This window comes from Henckelia pumila, chromosome 4 (genome assembly GCF_033568475.1).
Source record: "Henckelia pumila isolate YLH828 chromosome 4, ASM3356847v2, whole genome shotgun sequence".
In the NCBI taxonomy this organism is placed as follows: domain Eukaryota; kingdom Viridiplantae; phylum Streptophyta; class Magnoliopsida; order Lamiales; family Gesneriaceae; genus Henckelia; species Henckelia pumila.
In genome coordinates, this window is record NC_133123.1 from 67,879,252 (window position 1) to 67,903,528 (window position 24,277).

The 24,277-nt window shown below is 36.6% G+C and overlaps 1 non-coding gene across 1 annotated transcript; it reads right to left on the bottom strand.

Annotated features, from left to right (window-relative positions):
- Window positions 1–17,445: 17,445 nt before the first annotated feature.
- On the bottom strand, window positions 17,446–17,550 carry LOC140870164 (small nucleolar RNA R71). The gene has a single exon (XR_012147139.1). It is a non-coding gene; the product is annotated as a small nucleolar RNA R71 (small nucleolar RNA).
- Between the last annotated feature and the right edge of the window lie 6,727 nt (window positions 17,551–24,277).

Below are 24,277 nucleotides of genomic sequence, written 5' to 3' on the forward strand. Positions count from 1 at the left end.
TGTGTAGGAATTACCATGTTTTGATTAAAGAAATCGAAGTGCGTCCATGCGTCCAAAGAAAGCAGCAGAGCAGATTTTTCATCACAAAAGCATGCGCTCGATCCTGGCATTTTCCCAGATCGAGCGCGGTCATGAGATTTTCAAGACAGTAGGCTGCCTCAACTCGCCCGCTCGATTGCACTTTCTTCCCGGATCGAGCGCGCCCAAGGAATTTTCAAGGCAGAAAGTTGCCGAGTATCGCGCGCTCGATCCTAGCAATTTCCAGGATCGAGCGCGCGGGTCTGTTGCGGGAAGAAATTTGTAATTTTGGAAAATCTTTTAATTAAGGCTCTAGACTTTTATTAGGCTTTTAATTCCATTTTGGAGAGATTATCAGATTATTCTACACGCTTAGAACGCGAAGAACTCTCTCTGGACGGCTAGGTTTTCATCTATATTTTCTTAATTTTATTTTCTCTCATGAATTTTTGTAGAGAATTCATGAGTATTGTTGGCTAAACCTTTATACTTGGTTGAGGGAGATGAAACCTTGATATATTTTATTCATGAGATTTGATTCGTAGTGTTTAATTCTTGTTAAGTATCAATATTTGTTCTGGTTTATTTCATGTTTATATGCGAGATTTTAGGATTGGCCATCTTAGGATTTTGTTTTGCAAGCTATAGCTAAATTAGAATTCAAATCCGTAATTGTTTGAATGAACTAATTTGCGAAGCAACTACGTTTGATATTTTCTGTTGTTGAATTTATTAAATTGTAGGATCAATTATTGACTAGGCTAAATACAACCGCTGGTGTTTGTGTTGTCTAGGTTCGTCAGTTTTACTAGTTTGAATGCTACCGTGAATTTAAATCGAGATTGATGTTATCTGGGTTAATTTATTGGTAAGGGTTAATCTAGAATGCTGTTTTTTAATTAACTAAAATTAAGGTGAAACAGGAATTTGATTTTCAATGGCGAATATTTAATAGGATTAATTATTCTTAGGGAATTGATGATTGAATGAATGAATATCAAGGGTGTAGTCAACTGATACCAAGTCTCGTATCTTATTGATTTCTTCAGTTTAATTTTCAATCTTGATTGATAGTTATAGAATTTTATTATAAATTAGTTTGAAATTTTTAGTAGTTAATCTCAACTTCAAAACCCCCTTTTATTTTAAAGAACACTTTTAAATTTCCCTTTCCTCGTGGGAACGATACCTACTCACACTACTACATTTTTAGTGATTATCTGATTGAGTTGGGTAATTTGGGCGTGACACGATTAAGCGCTACTAAATTTTGGCGCCGTTGCCGGGGAACGGTGCTAATTTATTGTGTTCTTAGTTTATTTTATTTTATTTTATTATTCCTCGTAGTGCTACTCTGGTTTGTTCATGCTTTTAGGTGAATATTCGGAAGAAGAAGAATTTACATACGATCCAGAGATAGAAAGAACCTTGCTTAAGCGACGGAGAGAAGCTCGTAGGAGGCAAGAAGAGGACGAAATTAAGACTGAAATTTCTAAGGAAGATATGGCGGCGAATGCGAACTTGAGTTTGAGAAAACTTGGCACTCCTGATCTCACTCAGCAGCCTTTATGCATTACTTTTTCTACTCTAGAAAATAATGCTAATTTTGAATTAAAATTTGGACTGATACATCTATTGCCTGCTTTTCATGGTCTTACAGGTGAGGATCCGCACAAGAACTTGATGGAATTCTATGTCGTATGCACCAGCATGAAACCACATGGAGTGACAGAGGAGCAGATCAAACTCAGAGCCTTTCCTTTCTCTTTGAAGAGCGCTGCAAAGGATTGACTATACTACCTACCTTCTGGATCCATCACCAATTGGACGACACTGAAGAGAATTTTCTTAGAGAAATATTTTCCAGCTTCAAGAGCGGCAAACATCAGAAAGGAAATTTATGGCATCAAGCAGCAGATGGGAGAGTCACTGCATGAGTATTGGGAGCATTTCAAGAAACTATGCGCCAGCTGCCCGCAGCACCAGATAAGTGAACATTTATTAATTCAATACTGCTATGAAGGGTTGTTGTCTCATGACAGGAGCATGGTGGATGCGGCCAGTGGTGGAGTTTTTGTCGATAAAACTCCAGTACAAGCAAGGAATCTAATCGAGAGTATGGCTGCCAATTCTCAGCAATTTGGCACCAACAGAAGTGATCCTGCGCCAAGAAAGAGTAATGAGGTAAACATTTCTTCCCTTGAACAACAACTGAGCGAACTGACGTCTCTTGTGCGTCATATGGTTGTAGGGAATGGACAGATTGCAAAGGTATGTGGAATTTGCACTCAAGTGGGACATACAACTGACATGTGTCCCACTCTTCAAGAGGGATCTGCGGAACAAGTCAATGCAACAGGAGGATTTCCAGGGCCACCTCAGCAGAAGTATGATCCTTACTCTAACACATACAATCCAGATTGGAGGGATCATCCAAACCTCAGATATGGCAATCCTCCAGCGAATCAATCTGGACCTCAAGCACAATTGCACAATCAAGCTTATAGGCCACCGTATCATCCTCCACCACAGCGCCCACAAATTCCAACACCGGGTGAGTTTTTGGAAAATATAGTTAAGGATCTTGCAACTAACACTATGAGTTTTCAACAGGAAACGAGAGCAAGTGTCCAACACTTGAACACTCAGGTGGGACAGTTGGCAACTGCAATAAAAAAATTGGAAGCACAACAGTCTAGCAATTTGCCATCACAGACAGTAGTGAATCCAAAGGAAAACGTGAGTGCTATTATGTTGAGGAGTGGACGGGAGCTGCATATTCGTGAAGGATTGGTCCAAGAACTGGTAGGGACTAAAAATGACAAGGAGTCTAAGGTGGAGGAGAGTGAGCCTATTCCAAAAGATACACCAAGAGGTAAGTTCCCTCCTCTATCTGAATATAAGCCTGTTGCCCCTTTCCCCATGGCACTAAAGGATTCTAGGAAAGATGAGGGGATTAAGGTGCTCTATGAAACTTTTCGTAGATGCGAGGTAAATATTCCACTGTTAGATGCTATTAAGCAAGTACCTCGCTATGCTAAATTTTTGAAAGAATTATGTACTGCGAAAAGAAAACAAAAGTTGAAGGGATGTAAGAGAGTTGAATTGAGAGAACAGGTCTCTGTCGTCATTCAAAGAATGGTACCTACAAAATGCAAGGACCCAGGTATGTTCTCGATTCCATGTAAAATAGGAGATAGTTAGCTTGATACGAACATGCTAGATTTAGAAGCATCTATTAATGTCATGCCATACTCTGTTTATGCTTCCTTAAAATAGGGCCTTTGAATGAAACTGCCATTGTTATCCAGATGGCTGATAAATCTACTATTTTTCCAAAAGGATTGTTAGAGGATGTTCTTGTACAAGTTGGTGAATTTGTCTTTCCTGCTGATTTTTATGTTCTTGACATGAAAAACAATGAGTTGAATAGTCTTATTTTGTTAGGAAGGCCATTTTTGAAAACTTCAAAATCCATTAAAGATGTTGATAACGGCACTCTCACTATGGAATTCGATGGGGAAATTGCGAAGTTTAATATTTTTGATACCCCGAAAACTCCTAGAAGTGAAAGTGTTGTTAATTTTCTTGATGTCAATGACCACGTCTCACAAGGAAAGAAGAAGTTTGTACTTGAGGATAAGTTGAAATAGACTATTGCAATGCCTTCTGAAATTTTTCTCTCTGATATGTAGGTACCTATAACTGAGACAAAACATCCTCCTGACCGAGCGAAAAGAATCGCCAAGAAGTCAAAGCAGAAAAAGCATGGGACATTGACTGGAAAATTTTTGAAGTGGGTGAAGGTGGACAAAGGAACCAGATTTAAACCACCTTGAGGAACTGCAGCATTCAGTCGAGCCAACAGCCGTAAACAAAGGCGCTGACTGGGAGGCAACCCAGTATTTCTATTCCTTTTTAGTTTTTGTTTTTGCTACATTTTAATTTTTTTGTTTTGTTGAATTTTGTTTTTAATTGATTTTCGGAAAATTTTTGGAAAATTAAAAAAGTAATTTCTGAAGTAGTGCGCGCTCGATCCTGGCATTTCACCGGATCGAGCGCACAATTTTACCAAAGTTACTGTCCGCATTTTTAAGAGGCGCGCTCGATCGGGTATATTTCTAGGATCGAGCGCGCCCCTCATCTCGCCTTATTTCTGTGCAGTTTTATGCTCTTTTCCCCCACTCCCCCTTTCAAAATTTCCCTCGGCCCTTAGAACCCTTTTTCCCCAAATTTTCAAAATTTCACAATTGTTCACAATTTGTTATCCATCTATTACAGGATCATTCAAGGGCTTGGAATCTTCATTTCTTCCCTCCTCTCTACTTCTCCACGGCCATATTTTGCTAGAAATGCCGGAATTGTTGGTGTCCACAAGGTGTTCGACGAATTGCCTCATCCACCAATTCTTGCAAATTTTTGGGTGCTCATGGGTCCAAAATGCACTACAGAGAGAGGCGAATCTTCTCGCCAAGGTACACGAGCTGCAACCGCATCCTTAAACTTTGCCAGCCGTTTTGTCAATCAAGCGGCCCGGGATCGCTACGACCACGCCAAGAACCATCGCTCCCCTATTAATGAGAGGGGTTTTGATCTAGATGTGAATGTAAATGAAGTGATGGTTCAAGTCTTGGCACGTGGGTGGGGAACGTTCTGTATGCAACCCGCTCCATCCATCGTCCCTCTTGTTAGGGTATTCTACGCTAATGCTGCAGAGCGGACGGATGGCAAGGCCTTTGCCTGGGGCACTTTGGTTTCCTACGTAGCTTCTGAGTTGAATGCCATGCTAGAGACACCAGATGTCGATGACATCATATTCCAAAGCGCTACCCTTTACCCGGATGTCCACGAGATCCTTTATCAGCTGTGCTTTACCGGGGCTGCTTGGTTGGATCCGGTTACTTACAAGTGCTTCAAAGAGAAATATCTTTTTGTGAATCCGGCCACCTGGTACACATTCCTATGCCTCCGTCTAATGCCAATCTCACACACGAGTGAAGTTCATGTTGAGCGTGCTGTGTTGCTATATGCTCTCGATGTTGGATTCCCGGTCAATGTGGGTCGAGTTATTCATGAACAGATACGGCGGTCGGTCACTTCTAGGACATCCGGTCTTTTTTTTCCCATGATCATTACACAGTTATGCATGCGAGCTGGTGTGCAAGCTAGAGCAGACAAGGAATGGTTGCAGCCGATGCGACCCATTGACCAAGCAGCTGTTGATGCCAAAAGGGCTTATAGGCGGAGCCAATTTGTGGTGGATGAGCAGTTTGTGGCGGTACACGATCCGGTGCATCCTATTCCACCTCCACGCCGCCCTACTGCAGTTACTGTTCAAGAGATGGCCACTTTCACTCAGCACCAGAACACGTTCAATGCGGCCACAGCTGCAAATTTTCAGGTGTTAGACTACATATCTCGTGGCATCTCCGAGAAACTAGGGATGGATCCCACCACGCTCCCAGTAGCTGTTCCTTTCCCGCCACCTTTTTAGTTTCCATGGGTCGACCCAGTGCCACCGCCAGAGCATGATGAGGACGGGGCGGACGCGAATCCATAGATTTGGGGAGTTTTCTTTTTACTTTTTGCATTGCATCGTTTTATTTTTTTGTTTTTATTTCTACTTGTTTTGTTGTGTGCTTTTGTATAGTTTAGTTCTCAATCATTGAGGACAATGTTTCGTTTAAGTGTGGGGGGGTGCATTCATGCATTGCATTTCATTGCATTGTTGTTTTTGTTGCGTTGTTGCATTTAGTTCATTTTATGATTTTAGCATTCTGTTGCATTTTGTATTGAGTTGAGAAAGAAACGGGTAGCCTGGCCAATGATGAAGCTTTGTTTGTGAATTCCATGCCTATCTGACAAGTTTTTGCACTGATGGAACTCAGTAGACGAGTGAACTCCTACATACTCTGTGAATTATACTCAAGTCTAAATTTTGAAACATACAAACATGGATAGGATTGAGGCATTGTTTGGATTAGTTGGGCCTAAATTTTCTTGAATCTTTTGTCCTTAGATGCCCTTTGAGCTTTCACATATATATGAGCACATGAGGTGCATATTTCTGAATTTTGTGCAAAATCATCGTTTACTGTTGATGATTTCTCTTTTATGCACTATTAATATTTGTATGAGTTGATTGTGAATTGAGACATGTCTAGAACTTGTTCAAACACCCCTCAAGGCAAAATATGGGTAAACTGTGACTTAGGAGTGATGTAGGCAATTTTTTTGAATTCATTTGAGCTTTTCAAGACACCCACTTTATTAATTATCCCTAGTACCTTGTTTGAGCCTGATTGAAAAACGAATGGCATTCGTGAAAACGTATGGTAAACCCCATTTGGCATTATTTCAAGGTCCTACAACTACTACCCATAGCCTAAACACTGTTTCCTACATTTAAGGTAGTGAGTTGAATGTTAAAATTATTTTATGCTCCTGCGTTGAATGGTTAATATGGAACGGTTTCATGATAGCTTGAAAGAAAAGAAAAAAATAGTAGTGAAAAGGGGATGGAAAAAAAATGATGAAAAAAAGTGGTGAAAAAGAAGGAAAATTTAATGGTGAAAAGCATTAGAAAAGAAAAAATGGAGATCAATGAAGTGAAAAGAGGTGTAAAAGCTGAATGAAAAGGAGTGAACTCTAAAGATAGACATATTTACTCCCTCTTTGAATTATTTTCCTTTATTGTAGCTATAAGTCAAGCCTACATTATAAGTCAATTAAGACCTATTGACCGAGTCACAATCGCCAAATATACTAGTGGAGAGGGGTTGCGAGAATTTTGCCTATGGACTGTCGATTGACACTATTGATGAGTATGAATTTTTTATCAAAACACGCACACACTAGATTTCTTTGTGTTTAACCGATTGTGAGTGTGTTGATTTGATTTCTATTAATTGTAATCCTGTAAAATCATGAAAAGTTCTCATGATCTATGAATGTGTGAATTGGATTTGGAGGCGAGTGTTTTGAACTTGAGTTGCGGGGTTTATAAGTTTGTGAGGTGAAATCAGTCTGGTTTTAAAAATTTCAAAACAATGTGAGTTGGATGGATGGATGTGAAAATTTTGAAAGATGAACTGAGGCCAGTGCTTCGTAGTATTTCTTGATTCTTGTTTGCATATTTTGTTTTGTATAACTTGCTCGAGGGCGAGCAAGGTTCAAATGTGGGGGAATTTGATAGTATTATTTTGTTTGCATTTTTAGTGTCATTTTGTTAAGTGTTTTGCATGCATTTTGTGTCATTGTTTATGTTTTATTCTAGTTTTATTTTATGTCATGCATTGAGCTTCTTAACTTAGTTTTGATTTATTGTGTAGGAATTATCATGTTTTGATTAAAGAAATCGAAGTGCGTCCATGCGTCCAAAGAAAGTAGCAGAGCAGATTTTTCATCACAGAAGCAAGCGCTTGATCCTGGCATTTTCCCAGATCGAGCGCGGTCATGAGATTTTCAAGACAGTAGGCTGCCTCAACTCGCCCGCTCGATCGCACTTTCTTCCCGGATCGAGCGCGCCCAAGGAATTTTCAAGGCAGAAAGTTGCCGAGTATCGCGCGCTCGATCCTAGAAATTTCCAGGATCGAGCGCACGGGTCTGTTGCGGGAAGAAATTTGTAATTTTGGAAACTATTTGAATTAAGGCTCTAGACTTTTATTAGACTTTTAATTCCATTTTGGAGAGATTATCAGATTATTCTACACGCTTAGAACGCGAAGAACTCTCTCTGGACGGCTAGGTTTTCATCTATCTTTTCTTAATTTTATTTTCTCTCATGAATTTTTGTAGAGAATTCATGAGTATTGTTGGCTAAACTTTTATACTTGGTTGAAGGAGACGAAACCTTGATATATTTTATTCATGAGATTCGATTCGTAGTGTTTAATGTTTGTATGCGAGATTTTAGGATTGACCATCTTAGGATTTTGTTTTGCAAGCTATAGCTAAATTAGAATTCAAATCCGTAATTGTTTGATTGAACTAATTTGCGAAGCAACTACGTTTGATATTTTCTTCTGTTGAATTTATTAAATTTTAGGATCAATTATTGACTAGGCTAAATACAACCGCTGGTGTTTGTGTTGTCTAGGTTCGTCAGTTTTACTAGTTTGAATGCTACCATGGATTTAAATCTAGATTGCTGTTATTTGGGTTAATTTATTGGTAAGGATTAATCTAGAATGTTGTTTTCTAATTAACTAAAATTAAGGTGAAACAGGAATTTGATTTTTAATGACGAATATTTAATAGGATTAATTATTCTTAGGGAATCGATCATTGAATGAATGAATATCAAGGGTGTAGTCAACTGATACCAAGTCTCATCTCTTATTGATTTCTTCAGTTTAATTTTCAATCTTGATTGATAGTTATAGAATTTTATTATAAATTAGTTTGAAATTTTTAGTAGTTAATCTCAACTTCAAAACCTCCTTTTATTTTAAAGAACACTTTTAAATTTCCCTTTCCTCCTGGAAACGATCCCTACTCACACTACTACATTTTTAGTGATTATCTGATTGAGTTGGGTAATTTGGGCGTAACACGATTAAGCGCTACCACAAGTATGGACTTATCTATCTTAGAGGAAGACTGTTTGAGTTCACTCCGTCGGTGATTAATGCCCTATATTCTACTCAGGATGTTGAAGATGGTGTTCATCCTGATATTAATTCAGTAATATAAGTTTTGACTGGTGGGTTGGCCACAAGCTTCTCTGATCACTTCTCGGCCGGCCAAGCTTACATCATTCTACTCTGCTTTGCACAAGATCTCTGTGCATAATTGGACGCCCTCCTCCAACTCCAATGTGATCACAAGACCACAGCCATTCATTCTTCATTCCATAGGCACAGCCAGTGCTTTTAAATTTTGAAGGATGGTATTCCAATCAGTGATGCCATTTGCTAATGGAGGTCTGAAGTCCACAAAATTACCTTTTCCATCCTTGATTTATGGCCTTTTGGAATCATAGGGTTTCATTCAAAATATCACTGAAGAACTCTCTGAACTCCCTGATGACTTGAAGATCGCAGCTGAACTTTTGAAAGAAAATAGGAAGATTGATCTTCCTTGGAGTGAAGTAAGTCACAATTCTGCTGCTGAAGTTGCTGATGTTGTACCTGGTGTTGCCAACACGGCTGACAACACTGAAGAAACAGTGCCTCCTACTCCTCAGGAATTCACTACTGCTACTATTCAGCTCTTAATGACTCGTGCTGAGGAAAAGATTGTTCAAGCTCAGGAAGACATTGCCTTGTATAGCACGGTCTTGACTGATTGTCGAAGAAAACTTGGCATTTTTGGCCAAACAGGAGGAGATAATGCAAAAGATGAAGCTGGTCCATCTGGGACTAAAGTTGATGAAGATGAAGCTACTGCTCAAGATGGATCTGATAGTGATCAATTTTAAATTTTGCTTCTTCTCTCATATTTGATTTGTTGTTTAGTTTTGATTTTAATATAACTATTTTGTTAGCTCTAGTTATGTGCCTTAATTGCTCTGATATGATTTAACTAGACTAACTACTTCTACCCCATTTATGCTCTGAATACGATTTATAGAATCCCTAACTCATGGTTCATGTTATCCTTGGTGTTGCTAACATGAGGGGCAACACTTCAGGGGGGATACTTACAATTCAGGGGGAGAAGGATTTTTAAAATCAGGGGGAGTTTATGTATAATTCTTACTTGTGCTTTGTTTTGTCCAGAAAGCAAAATGGGGGAGATTGAAAGGAATTTTAATTCCTTAATATTCTCGGTCTTAAGTTGCAATTAATATTTGATTTTGCTTTCTAGATAAGATAAAATAATTGACAAATATATTATGTATATCTCGAATATCTTGAGAATTATATTTGCCTTGTTTAAGTATATCTTGATAAGGTAGATCATTGATATATTAAATATTCGATATTATCAAGATATGATTTGTTAAGATTTGATAGAGTTTTATTCCTACTTAAACATGTTTCCTTATTCATATAGGACTCTATCTAAGAAAGCCTTCTAGTCTTGGACTCCAATCTATAAAGAGAGGCTTTCACGCACAAGAAAAGTAGAACTTCAGGCGTCGACTTCCAGAGCTCAAATTTAATATTTGTAGATACGAAGTTGAAGGTTTCTGAAGACGCTTTGAAATAATCGTTATTGCTTATCCCCGTGTTGCCGTTCGTGTTGAAGACATCAGAGACAACACTGTGAGAACTGTGTTGTTGAAGATCTTTTCATGTTTCTTCAATTTAGGCTACGGGAGTTTCATCTATTGTTTTTACTCTGTTATTTAGGATGCAAGTTTTATTTCTCAACTTGTTGAGAAATTTAGGATTTATTGATCTTTAATAAAATCACTACGATTATTTTGTAAGACTGATCTTACGTTTAATAGTGATATTTGGCCCTAAGGCACCCGCACGAGTTTTATACTCGTGAAAAATTAATCACTTGTGTTTTATTTACGCTTTAAATTTCCGCTGTACTGTGTTGTCTGTGGTGTTACAACAAGAAAAAAAACACTTCCTGTTTCACATAACAAACCACGTACAACGTTTCTTTCAGTATTTGGTATTTATGTCTCAAATTTTCAATCAATACATAATAAATAAACATAAACAAAGAAGATGAATAAATTATTTAAAACCAGAGGATAAGTGTAGTAACCTGTATCTAAAATGAGGTGATTAAGAGAATAATCACAATTAAATTAAGACAAAGGGGTTCGGAAGGTGACATGGCAGTTTGGATGAGAAGATCCGATCGGACGGTCCGATCTTGTTTAGGCTGACGTCATCAAGTTGGTCAGCATGGTGACGTCATTATGACGACAGTGATGGGACTTCAGATGCTCTGAAAGTGGTTTTGTACGTTCCGAACAGGAGTTTGGACAGGTGTGTGGTTGCATGAGATTGGATTGACACGTGATCGGGACACGTGGCGATCGGACGTTCCAAACCGGGATCGGACGGTCCGATCGAGCTTTATAAATATGGGTCCGAGAATCCAATTCCTTGCACCATTTCAAATCTTCTTCTCTTGTTTTCTAGCCCATTTAGGCGATTCCTAGCCTTTTAGGCATAGTAAGGGAATTGGCCAGGCGTTTCGGAGGCCGTAGCAGAGTTGTGCCCAAGAGTTGGGACTGTTTAAAGCAAAGGCGGACGACGAACGCATGTATAACTTTAAGTTCCTAAAAATATTAGAGAGTATCTATCAGCTTATTTAAGGCTTTAAGAGTTTTGTTAGTGACTTGGATAATATTTACTTGTAGGCTTGGAACCTAGAGTGATGTTATTAGGATTTTGCCTACCGTGTTAGAGGTACGTAAGTACTGGCCGATATAGTTGACATGATATGATATTATATGTTGCATTTGCATGTTCCTTGTTTATACCATGTATTACTACTTTAGCACATGCATGATTTTATTCTAGACTATATCCCGTGAGAGGTGGGTCGCGACTGTTTTCATATAAGGCTCATATCTCGTTACGAAGATGGGTCCGGTGGGGAGGCTCAACCCCGTATGTTTTTTTTTATCACTGGGAGACGCCGTGATGGAGGAGACTGATGCAACAGTGATAAGGGAGTATACGAGTACCCCGCAGACTAGCTATCCAACACGCTACTGTATATTCACTGGCGCCCCTGAGCAGACTGAGTTTTATCGGGTTTTAAATCCATCCTTGCATTCTTCATATTTGTTTATATATCATTGCTTCTTATTGAGCGATGTTGCTCACGTCCTGTGTTTTTAGTATCTTGGATACCGTGGTGGTGGGACAGGTCTCAAATTAGATGACGCAAGCGGTTCGCGGCATGGAGGAGACCAGGCGCTGGGCAGGCAGTGAGTTGTGGTAGTTGTAAGGATTTGATACCCTATTCGATTTGGTTGTATTATACAGTACTATTTCATAGTTTTAGTGTCTCTTGTATTCCGCCGACGGTGTTGAATTTAGTTTTTTTTTTCTTTCCGCTAGCTATTAAATTCTGATTATTCATGTGTTTTGCTTAAGTATTATGCATGGTTAATTAACTCTGATTAGTGGAAGATCTGGGTTGGGTCGCTACACTTGCGTCCGATCAGATTGTCTCATCCGAACTGCCACATCACCTTCCGAACCCCCTTTTCTTAATTTAATTGTGATTATTCTCTTAATCACCTTGTTTTAAGTACGAGTTACTATAATAAGAATCCATCTTCTCATGTATAGATGCAATTCTAGATGCAATTCAGAGTGTGAGAAGGATGAACACATATTTATCAACCAATTCACAAAACAAAAAAAAATGTGAAACGATCTCACGGGTCAACTTGTGAGACAAATTTTTTATTTGGATTGGATTACACATGAAAAAAGTATTACTTTTGATTAATAAAAAAAAATTATTACTTTTTATTATAAATGTTGGTTTGGTTGAATGAGACCGTCGCACAAGAGACTTACTCTAACAATTCTAAAACTATGTCTTAACGTGTATTAATTAAACCAACCATATAAAATTTTTTAAAAAAAAACGATTTTTAAAATGTAAAATAAAAAATCTCCACTTCTTTAATTTAAATCAATATAATTTATTTAACTAATTTAATTATTTAATTAATGATGATAAATAATAGTAGATGAGGAAGAGATATGAACAAACACCCAACGTTGAATAATTAATCACTAAAAGACAAATATATTCATAACTCTAATAATTGAGAGATGACATGTGACATATAACCCGTCCCCATCACTTACAAATAATTAACTTCAACTAGGCATGCTTAAGGATCCCACCGAACCGATTCCAATCGGTTTCGGATCCAGTGAGTTTGGAACCGGTTTAGAACTGATTTCGGCTCCATAACACCCTTGGAACCGATCCAAATCATGAGCCGGTTTGATATGAACCGGACCGATTCTGGTTCGGATCTAATCGGTTTCAGGTTTTTTAAATCTTTGACATAATTTTTTTAAAAAATGAAAATAAAGATTCGAAAGTTGCGTACATGTTTTAATTTTTCAAGCCCAAAATTATTAATTTCCAAAGTAATTTAAGCATTGAATTACATAATTGAATGTCTAAAATTCATCACGATTAACTAAAAAATATTTTGAATACTCCGGATCTCCATTAGAGCTTGAACTTAAAATTTGTCGATTGCTCCAGTGGTCCTATTCATTTTTTCGGCTGCAAACCAATCTTGGAGGCATGTTAGCATGCTAAGTGTTTCAGGCTTTAAATTAGTTGTTTGATCACCAATGATTCTGCCACATACTGAAAATGCTGATTCGGAAGCAATACTTGAACTTTAAACGGCTTGGATGTTTCTTGCAATTGCCACTAACACTGGATAAAGTTGAGAATTTACTTTCCACCAATCTAGAACATCAAAACTCTTGGTAGTCTCAATATATTGGCTCAGATAAATTTGGATCTCATTGTAATTAGTTGTTGTCGTTTTTCCCTTCAACTTGTGTCGTTTCAAACTTTGAAAGAAGTTTAGTGCTCCACTTTTTTCTTTCTCTATCGGTCGCTCATCCGGTTGTGCACTCGATTCACCTTGTTTTGTAGTATACAAATCAAATAATTCTTGGAGAGAATGTGTTATTGACTTCTTTTGATCGTCAATATTATTTTCAAGAAGTTTAGAGTAATATTCAAAATGTATGTATAACTCACCTTGACTTTGATTAGGATCAATTAATGCTGCTAAGCCATGCAAAATTGGGATATTCTCCCAATATTTTAAAAACATTTCTTCCATATTAAAAAAAAATCATGCATAAATGAATTATCACGATGTTCCAAAAATTAAAAATCATATTGAAAACCAAAGGCAAAAACATGATTGAAGTGGGGTAGTTAATGCCAGAAACTTTTTTGGCTGCTTCTTTAAAAATTTCTAACAAAGAAACACAATTATCAAAACATTCCAATCATCGTTAGTCAAGATTAAAGCCTCTGCCACAATATTATTATAATTTGAAGTAACTAAATCTTTAAAACGCAACAAAGTTTGAAGCAAATTATATAAAGAATTCCATCGAGTTTCAACTGGTGCAGGAAATTTTTTAAATCTAATACCATTTGATTCGACTAGTTTTTTTCAATCATGTTCATATCTTATTTCACATAATAATTTTCCACATGCTTTGAATTTTTCTATTACAATACACAAATGATCATTCAAGGAACATTTAACACATAAGTTGATAATATGACAAGCACGTCTAACATTAAGCAACTTACCATCTAAAATCGGTTTTAATGAATCCTTTATGTATCTAATTACAAGACAATGGGAACTCACATCATCTAATGTAATTGACATTATTTTATTTTGTATTCCATAAATATTAGCAACATTACAAACATATCTAGCTATAGTATATCCATTGTGTGACGATTCTAAATAATCGAGTGATAAAATTATTTTTCGAATACACCAAGTTTCATCAATTCAATGACATGTAACAACAAGATACGATTCAAATTTCATATTAGTCCAAATATCAGTCGTCAAACTAACTCTACACAAAATCTTTGAAATATGCAATTGTAGTGTTTCTTTATATTCCTTATATATATCAAAGAAATATTTCTGAAGTGTGTGTCTAGAAATATTGTGAAAACCAGGTTTAATAGTACTAGTTTCTTTATATTCCTTATACATATCAAAACAACATTTCTTAAGTGTGTGTCTAGAAATATTGTGCAAACCAGGTTTAATAGTACTAATAAACTCAACAAAATCTTCTTGTTCAGCTAGTATAAAATGTTGATAACATTTCGTAACAAATTTAACAATGGATTTTCGAGAAATATCTTTAGTAATCGTAAAAGAGTTACCACTTGAAGGATTAATTTGTTGTTGGGTTGGTTCTCAGCCGAATGGTTGTAGAGTATCCAGGTCAAGTTTATGTATCTTGACTAAATGTTTTTTCAAAGTACCAGAACCACCGAAATCACCACACGTTTTGTAAGAATATTTGGTTTTGCAAATTTTACATACGACAAAAGAGTTGTTCGTACCTTGTTGTTCAATATCAAAGTGATACCAAACTTTACTTCGCTTTTCTCGGCTTGTCATCGTAATCATTGACATTGTGTTGCTTTACCGAGCAGACGATGGTGTCCCGACATCTAAATTAGGGATTTTCACAGCTTATTCTTCCTCGTTCCCAGGTTTGACTTCATTAATTCGGGGATATAGGGAAAATCTTGACCAAGATCGAAAATACGTTCACCATCATCATCACCACCACAACCACGGTTTGAAGATGACACCATTGATTATAGATTTGAATTTAGAGAATTATAAATTTGAGAGAAAATCATAGAGAAAGTAGAGTAGATAATTGAGAGAAATTGTTGTGCAAAATGTAAAAAACTATCTAGTATTTATAGTAGATTTTTGGGGTGTAAAAAATTTAAAAAAAATACAATTTGTCCCCCAATTTTTAGTCCAAATTGTAATTCCTCATTCTTATGCAGTAGCCGTTTGGCAACGGCTACTGCATGGGGCCATGGGCCAACTGATACAATTTGTAGCAGTTGGCCAACTGGCCCAAATTCAATTCTTTTAATTTGACCGGATCCGGTTCTAGATCGGATCTGGTTATGGTCCGGATCCGGTCCAAAAACCGGACGTATGATAGGTGTGTTTTAGTTGCATATTTTAATGAAGTTTTACTGTCGTTTAGCATGCATTTATTTAGTTGATTTAAGTATTTTGTTTATATTTCATGCATCATGTATACATAACATGCTCCCGGATTTATTGTGTAGGAAACAACATTTATGAAGAAAGTTTGGAGTGCAAAATAATTGAAGAAGAGAAGCAAATAAAGAAGATGGAAAAGTAGAGCGGTTCGTTAGAGCTGTTAACGAACAGCTCTACCCAACAGCTCTAACGAAGCGCCCTTGAAGGAGTGCTATAGCTATAACGAAGAGCTCTTACTGTAGAAAAGGAAGGAAAGAAAGGATGAAGCGTTGTTGAAGAAATCTTAGCGCAATAGCGCTATGGGAGAGAAACAAGTGAGCAGCGCTGTAGATAGATGGTGGAGCGCGTTAGCGAAAGGATGATGCGCTATTGAAGAATTAGAGAAGCGCAATTGCGCTGATGAGGAGCGCAAGAAGCGCAGCTGGGATGCGCTAACGCGCAAGGAATTAAAGAAGTGCCCTTGTTGTTGTTTGCGTACAGATTTGTGCAAGAGTAAAGCATTCGCTCGATCGGGTGTTCTTTACCGATCGAGTGGGACACTTGAAATATCGGGACAGTAAGTTGGAATAATTCTCTCGCTCGATCCAGCCAATTCATCCGATCAAGCGAGCTATCGTACAAAATAAAAAAAATAGAATATCGAGATTTTAAAACTCTTATTTTGCGGGCTTTAATTCGTGGGCTTTCAAGCCATATAAATATTAGAACACAGAAAATGGGGGGATTGAAGAGAAGAGGAGGAGATTTCTGAGACGGCTGAAGTAGAGGAAATTCATCAAGGCAGCTAAGCTTTATTTTCCCTGTTCTTAGTTTAATCTTTCTAGTTTTTTTATTCTTGGTTAAGGAAGATGAAACCCTTGATTTTATTCACTTTGTGAGATTTTGATTTTCAATGTTTGATTTTTATTGAGTATCAAGATTATTTCTGGTTTATTTCATGCTTGTGTGTTTGATTATTAGATTGATCACGTGATAATTCTTTCGTACAATCTACCGCTAAATTAGAATTCAAATCCGTAATTTTTTGAATCATCTAATTTGTGAATCAACTGCTTTTAATATTTTCTGCTTTTGAATTTGTTAAATCGTATAGGAACAACAATTGACTAGGCTAAATACATCCGCTGGTGCATGTGTTGTTTAGATTCATCAGTTTTACTCATATGAATGCTACCTTAGATTTAAATCTAGATCACTGGTATTTGGGTTGATTTATTGGTAAGGGTTAATCTAGAACGCTGGTGTCTAATTAACTAAAATTAAGGTGAAACATTAATTAAATTTTCAATGGTGAATATTCAATGAGAATTAATTATTTTTAGAGAATCGATGATCGAATGAATGATTTCAAGGGTGTAGTCGACCGATACCAATGCTTGTTTTTAATTGATTTCTCTAGTTTAATTTAATCTTGCATGTTAATTGATTTAAATTCCAAATCCCCTTTAATTATTTCCAGTATTTTTAAGAACACAAATAAATTTAACTTTCCTCGTGGGAACGATCCCTATTCTTGCTACTACATGTTTATTGAGTTAATCTGAGTTGAGTTAATTTGGGCGCGACACGACTAAGCGCTACCAAATTTTGGCGCCGTTGCCGGGGAAGGCGTTTAATTTATTTGTGTTTTTGTTTTTATTTATTTATTTTTTCACCGTTTTTTTTCCTGTTTTTTCAAGATTTTTTGTTGTGTAATACTTCGAAATGTCAAATTGACAAGTATTCACAAGTTTTATCCAGCAACACGGAGAGCCATTCTATGCAGCATGGGGGAGATTCAAGGATTTGGCAACCATTTTTCGGTATCATGATTTTTCTAACTGTTTTCCCTTTACATTTTTTTCTTGATGGTTTGGATGAAGTGACAAGAAGATGGGTAATTGAAGGATCTTTCGCAGCCGGTAGTTCATTATTTTGCCGAGATAATGATAGTTTGATGCATCTGTTGGATGATATGGCAGAATTTGACTATTATCGGTATTGAGATCTTACACACCCGGATTTTACAGACCAACCATTCGGGCTTCAAAAGGAGGAGGAAAGTTGTTCTCAATTGATCTTACATCCGCTGGAAGATATAATGAGCAAGCTTGTAGCATCGACTGTGGAAACTGTAGAAGATCTAAAAAATTCTAGATGTCACCTTGTGGAGAAAATGGAGAATATCAAGAGATCAATCTGCCATGAACACAAAGAACAAGAAGTGAAGCAAGATACTCAAGCAGTGACCAACCCAATTTGGTTTAATGATGATGACTCAGAGAACCAGGATTGGGAGTCCGAATCAATTTCTACTGAAGATTTAGAGGCATTTGAGTCTTCTCTTCTTATTGAACCGCAGTCGGAAGATGTTCTGGATGAAATAGCGTATGATGGAAATTTGTTGCCATTTGAGTTTGAGGATGACGAAATTCAAGATTCTATAGATTTGAGCTCATTGATAGTATTCTCATACACACATCCCCAAAATCCTTCCTTTCCATTAGTACCAGTTTCAAAATATGTTGGCTTCCTAGAGCCCACCGAGACGTTCTCTTCCCATGTTTACCAGCCTCTATGGAGCGTTGCTGAGGTGACGAGCTTTAACTATTTACTTCTAGCCAAGATTGAGGGCATATGGAACAAAGACCCATTTGTGGTGTCATATGACACTTACTTTGGGCGTCAGCCGCTCTTTGAGGAGTGCTTCTGAGGGTCGGGCCGACGACTGTAAAAAGAGGCGCTGACTGGGAGGCAACCCAGAGTTTTTTTTCTTTTCTTTAGTTTTTATCTTTCATTTTGTTTTTGCATTTATTTTTGTTGTTTTCAGAAACCGAATGCCGCCACCTCCGCAGTCAAAGTCAATATTATTCTTCTGTGATTCTGTCAGACGTTGAAAAGGATAGTGCCAACACTTAAACCAGGGGAGTTTCATTTTACATTTTTGCATTGCATTGTGTTTAGTTGTTTGTTTGTGTTTTGTGTTTTGATGCATTGAGGGCAATGCTTCATTTAAGTGTGGGTGTGTATTCATATTCTTGCATTTGTTTTGTTGTGTTATTGCATTTAATTTGTGATTTGTTGTTTCGTTGTTTGTGTTGTTCGAATGCATGAGTTGGGGATGATATTTTAGCCTATGATGAGGTAGTTGAAAAATGATGAATTTTTGAAAATTTTTGGATCTTGATCAGATTTGAGAAACCGTAGGTTGTTTGTTGAATATTTTTAAGCACGCATGTTTAACCTGATGAATTGTAGTGATGTATTAGATACTGTAGATGTCTGTTGGACCATTGCACGACAATAGGTGTTTGGGGAACTTGATAGTGCTTGAATCTTGATGATCTATTTGATATGGCATATACACTCTTTGGCGCACCTTTTAAACAATTCTTATGCTATGTTTACAAAAATGCAATTGACTCCATCCGGGTTGCGAGCGAGATGTTTGAAATCCGATTCGTCTTGTTTTGTGGCAATGTATGCGGATAAACTAGTGTTAAACTTTTGAAATTTTTTTGAAATAACAATTCCATCCGGGCTTGGAATGTGAATGAAATTATATTCACTATTTCCTAGCTAAGTTTGCGGTTTCCATGGGATTGTAGTTCCATCCGGGCTATAGAAGAAGGGATTGAAATTCGAATCCTATCTAGTTATAGCTAAGTCTGCGGGTAATTATTGGGACTTTTAAAATGTCGGGTGCAAAATCCGACGGTGCGTAATTATTTCTCAAGGGAGTTGTGTTGTGTTGATAGATTGTTGAGAGGAGAGTTCTTGATTGTGAGACTTGCACTGAATTGTTTTAGGTTGGCGAACAGTCTTGAAGCTTTGTCTTTTGAAGTTTCATGTAGCTGGGGTAACATGTCACACACGCACGATCGCATTCGACTGAATGTTTATCAATGATAATCGAGAGTCGTTGCGAGTTTGTTTTTTGTGGGAAAACTTCTCTGAGGCTATGATGTCATGATTCATCCTTGCTTATGTGTTTGTTCTGTTTCATATTGCTTTTGCATAACTTGCTCGAGGGCGAGCAAGGATTAAGTGTGAGGGTATTTGATAGGTGTGTTTTAGTTTCATATTTTAATGAAGTTTTACTGTCGTTTAGCATGCATTTATTTTGTTGATTTAAGTATTTTATTTATATTTCATGCATCATGTCTACATAACATGCTCCCGGATTTATTGTGTAGGAAACAACATTTATGAAGAAAGTTTGGAGTGAAAAAAAATTGAAGAAGAGAAGCAAATAAAGAAGATGGAAAAGTAAAGAGGTTCGTTAGAGCTGTTAACGAATAGCTCTACCCAACAGCTCTAACGAAGCGCCCTTGAAAGAGTGCTATAGCTCTAACGAAGGGCTCTTACTGTAGAAAAGGATGGAAATAAAGGATGAAGCGCTGTTGAATAAATATTAGCGCAATAGGGCTATGGGAGAGAAACAAGTGATCAGCGCTGTAGATAGATGGTAGAGCGCGTTAGTTCTTGTGAGCAGCGCAAGGATGATGCGCTATTGAAGAATTAGAGAAGCGCGATTGCGCTGATGAGGAGCGCAAGAAGCGTGGCTGGGATGCGCTAACGCGCAAGGAATTAAAAAAGTGCGCTTGTTGTTGTTTGCTTATAGATTTGTGCAAGAGTAAAAGCATCCTCTTGATCGGGTGTTCTTTACCGATCGAGCGGGCCACTTGAAATATCGAGACAGTAAGTTGGCATAATTCTCTCGCTCGATCCAGCCAATTCATCCGATCGAGCGAGCTATCGTACAGAATAAAAAAATAGAATTTCAAGATTTTAAAACTCTTATTTTGCGGGCTTTAATTCGTGGACTTTCAAGTCATATAAATATAAATATTAGAACGCAGAAAGGGGGGATCGAAGAGAAGAGGAGGAGATTTCTGAGACGGCTGAAGTAGAGGAAATTCATCAAGGCGGCTAAGCTTTATTTTCCCTGTTCTTAGTTTAATCTTTCTAGTCTTTTTATTCTTGGTTAAGGAAGACAAAACCCTTGATTTTATTCACTTTGTGAGATTTTGATTTTCAATATTTGATTTTTATCGAGTATCAAGAGTAGTTCTGGTTTATTTCATGCTTGTGTGTTTGATTATTAGATTGATCACCTGATAATTCTTTCATACAATCTACCGCTAAATTAGAATTCAAATCTGTAATTGTTTGAATCATCTAATTTGTGAAGCAACTGCGTTTAATATTTTCTGCTGTTGAATTTGTTAAATTGTAGGAACAACAATTGACTAGGCTAAATACATCCGCTGGTGCATGTGTTGTCTAGATTCATCAGTTTCACTCATATGAATGCTACTTTAGATTTAAATCTAGATCGCTGGTATTTGGGTTGATTTATTGGTAAGGGTTAATCTAGAACGCTGGTGTTTAATTAACTAAAATTAAGGTGAAATATTAATTAAATTTTCAATGGTGAATATTCAATGAGAATTAATTATTTTTAGAGAATCGATGATCGAGTGAATGATTTCAAGGTTGTAGTCGACCCATACCAAGGCTTGTTTTTAATTGATTTCTCTAGTTTAATTTAATCTTGCGTGTTAATTGATTTAAATTCCAAATCCCCTTTTATTTATTTCCAGTATTTTTAAGAACACAAATAAATTTTACTTTCCTCGTGGGAACGATCCCTACTCTCGCTACTACATGTTTATTTAGTTAATCTGAGTTGGGTTAATTTGGGCACGACACGACTAAGCGCTGCCAATGTACTAGTTAAAAAAATCCTGAACTGGTTCAATACATGTTCCAATCCCGGTTATTCCATGTCGGGTTCGGTTCCGGGCTTAAAGGGTCGGTTCCGGGCTGAACCGGCCCGTTAAGCATGTCAAACTTCAACTATGCAATTAAATTAATAAAAAATAGTGTTAGGATCGTTCAAAATGTTCTTTTCTTCGGGGCTTGGAATTGGTTTTAGCAGCTTTGCAGGTGAATCTCTTTCCAGATGGCAAAGCAGTAGTCAATTGGTAAAGTGCAGAAACATGCTTCTAAAGTTTGCTGAAGCTCAAAATATGTAAAGCAGTAACAACAGACTTGATTCTGTAAGTTCAAAGGATAAAACCTACAACGTCTCCCCTCCTTCTGTTTCCAGAAGGTATCACTAGAATATTTGATTAGTACACACATTTTGATACAACCACTTCAGCAGGGCTTATCTACTGCCTACTGAAACTCCTAGTTCTCACAACACGTTTGCAACTCTCACATTTTTGAAAGAATTTCTTCCAAAATTTTATAAAACATATACTCTGATGATAATAATACAATGAATTGAATGCACAAATCATCTAACAGACCTGATATACCAATGATGAGTGTGGGAGAGTATTTATTTTGGAGTGTAGAGTATTTGAGACTGATATATTTGACTTGATCGTGGATTTCTCTGTTTGTCTCTACACGAATGAGCCAATGAGCTTTTTATAGCTTCTGATCCAATATTAATGAATGACTCTATTAACTCTTTCATTTATTGTACTTGTAAACAAGGAATGTGTTCCTTAGTATGTCACATCTTTTATACTCAAAAAGGATGTGCATGAAATGCGCTATTTAATGCTAGTCCGCGACATTAAATGAATTGTACTATGAAGGCAAAACGACTAATAAATGAGGTGGCCTTGAATTGTGCCGCATATGCTTCACTTTGTTTCTTAAATCTCTGCCTTTTCACGCAAAATCACCCTTTCTCACCATATATGCGGCTCTTTCCCTTCTCAATTTTTCTGGACTTACACAGCTGCGAGCAATTTAGCAGATTTCCATACTCTTTCTTCTTCAATTTCTTCTTCTTTTCATCTATAAATTCACCAACTCATAATCCTCCTACATACACATAAACAACAACGAAACCGCATAAATCTGCTCAAAACAACGCAAAATTAAATTAAAATCATAACTAAATTAAGTGCATAAAATGCATTTATCAGTGGTACTTTTGGACCAATAATAACTTCATCATCATCACATAGATGGAATGAATCTTTTTCTATGTTTAATAATCTAACAACCATTGGAGCACTTAAACGATTTGATTTATCCATATTAAAATATTTAAGGAACTTTTCTGTATAATTTGACTGATGAACAAATATTTCACATTCTTTTTGTTCAATTTGCAAACCCAAACAATACTTGGTTTTTCTAAGGTCCTTCATTTCGAATTCTTCCTTCAAGTACAACGTAACTTCTTGAATTTCATTACTCGTTCCAATGATGTTTAAATCATCAACATATACATCAATAATTACGCATTCGAATTTTTTTTCTTGATGAATAAACAAGGGAATATTGGATCGTTTACATATCTCTTTTCATCAAGTGTTCACTTAGCCGAATATACCACATTCGATCAGATGACTTTAACCTATATAATGATCGTTTCAATTTCTCAAAATTACATTCTTTGGGTTTTGAACTTTGTGCTTCAGGTATCTTAAATTCTTCAAGTATTTTCATATATATATATATATATATATATATATATATATATATATATATATATATATCGAGTTATCCGTATAAGTAAGTTGTAACAACATCCATAAGATGCATTTTCAAATTTTCAGACACCGCCAAACTAATCAAATACGGATAAGTAATTGCATCCATAACGGGAGAATACGTTTCTTCATAATCAATTCCAGGCCTTTGAAAAAAACCTTGTGCAACAAGTCGAGCTTTATGTCTTACTATTCATTTTTTTTCATTTTGCTTTCGAATAAAAACTCATTTGTATCTAACAGGTTTTACACCTTCAAGTGTAAGGACTATAGGTCCGAAAACGTTACGTTTATTTAGCAAATCCAAATAAACCATGATGGTTTCTTTCCATTTTATCCAATCCTATTGATTTTTAAATTCACAAAAAGATTTTGGTTTGATCTTCATTCTCATTTATGATTTCAGATGCCACTTTATAATAAAATATCTCATCGATTTCTTCTACATTTTTTCGGTTCCATATTTATCCAGTATTAATTTAATTGATAACGAAATCACGATTCTCATCAGTATGTGGTTCAAACAAAGCATTTTTCTCATCATGTGTTTCTTCTGGAACATCATTCTTTATTTTATGGTCATCATGTTTCTCTATGCATTTTCTTTTTTGATGATTTTTATTCTTAGAGCCGAATGGCCTTCCACGCTTCAACCATTTTATGACATCATGAGTGTCTTAAATTTGTTTATTTGGAATTTCAATTCGAGCATGAGCATTTTCAGCGGTTATATATGATTTAGTTATCCCTTTTGTGTTTACAAATGCATCTGGTATTTGATTTGCTATTCTTTGCAAGTGCAAAATTTGTTGTACATTTCACATTGTTTGGTTTTTGGATCCAAATGTAACAATGATGATACATGCCATGTAATTTCTTTTTTGATATGTTTCTTCTCTCCCCATAACATTGGGAAGATTTCCTCATTAAAATGATAATCAGTAAAACGTGCTGTAAACACATCATCCGTCTTAGGCTCGAGATATCGAATGATTGATAAACTATCATAGCCAATATAAATTCCGCTCTTTCCTTG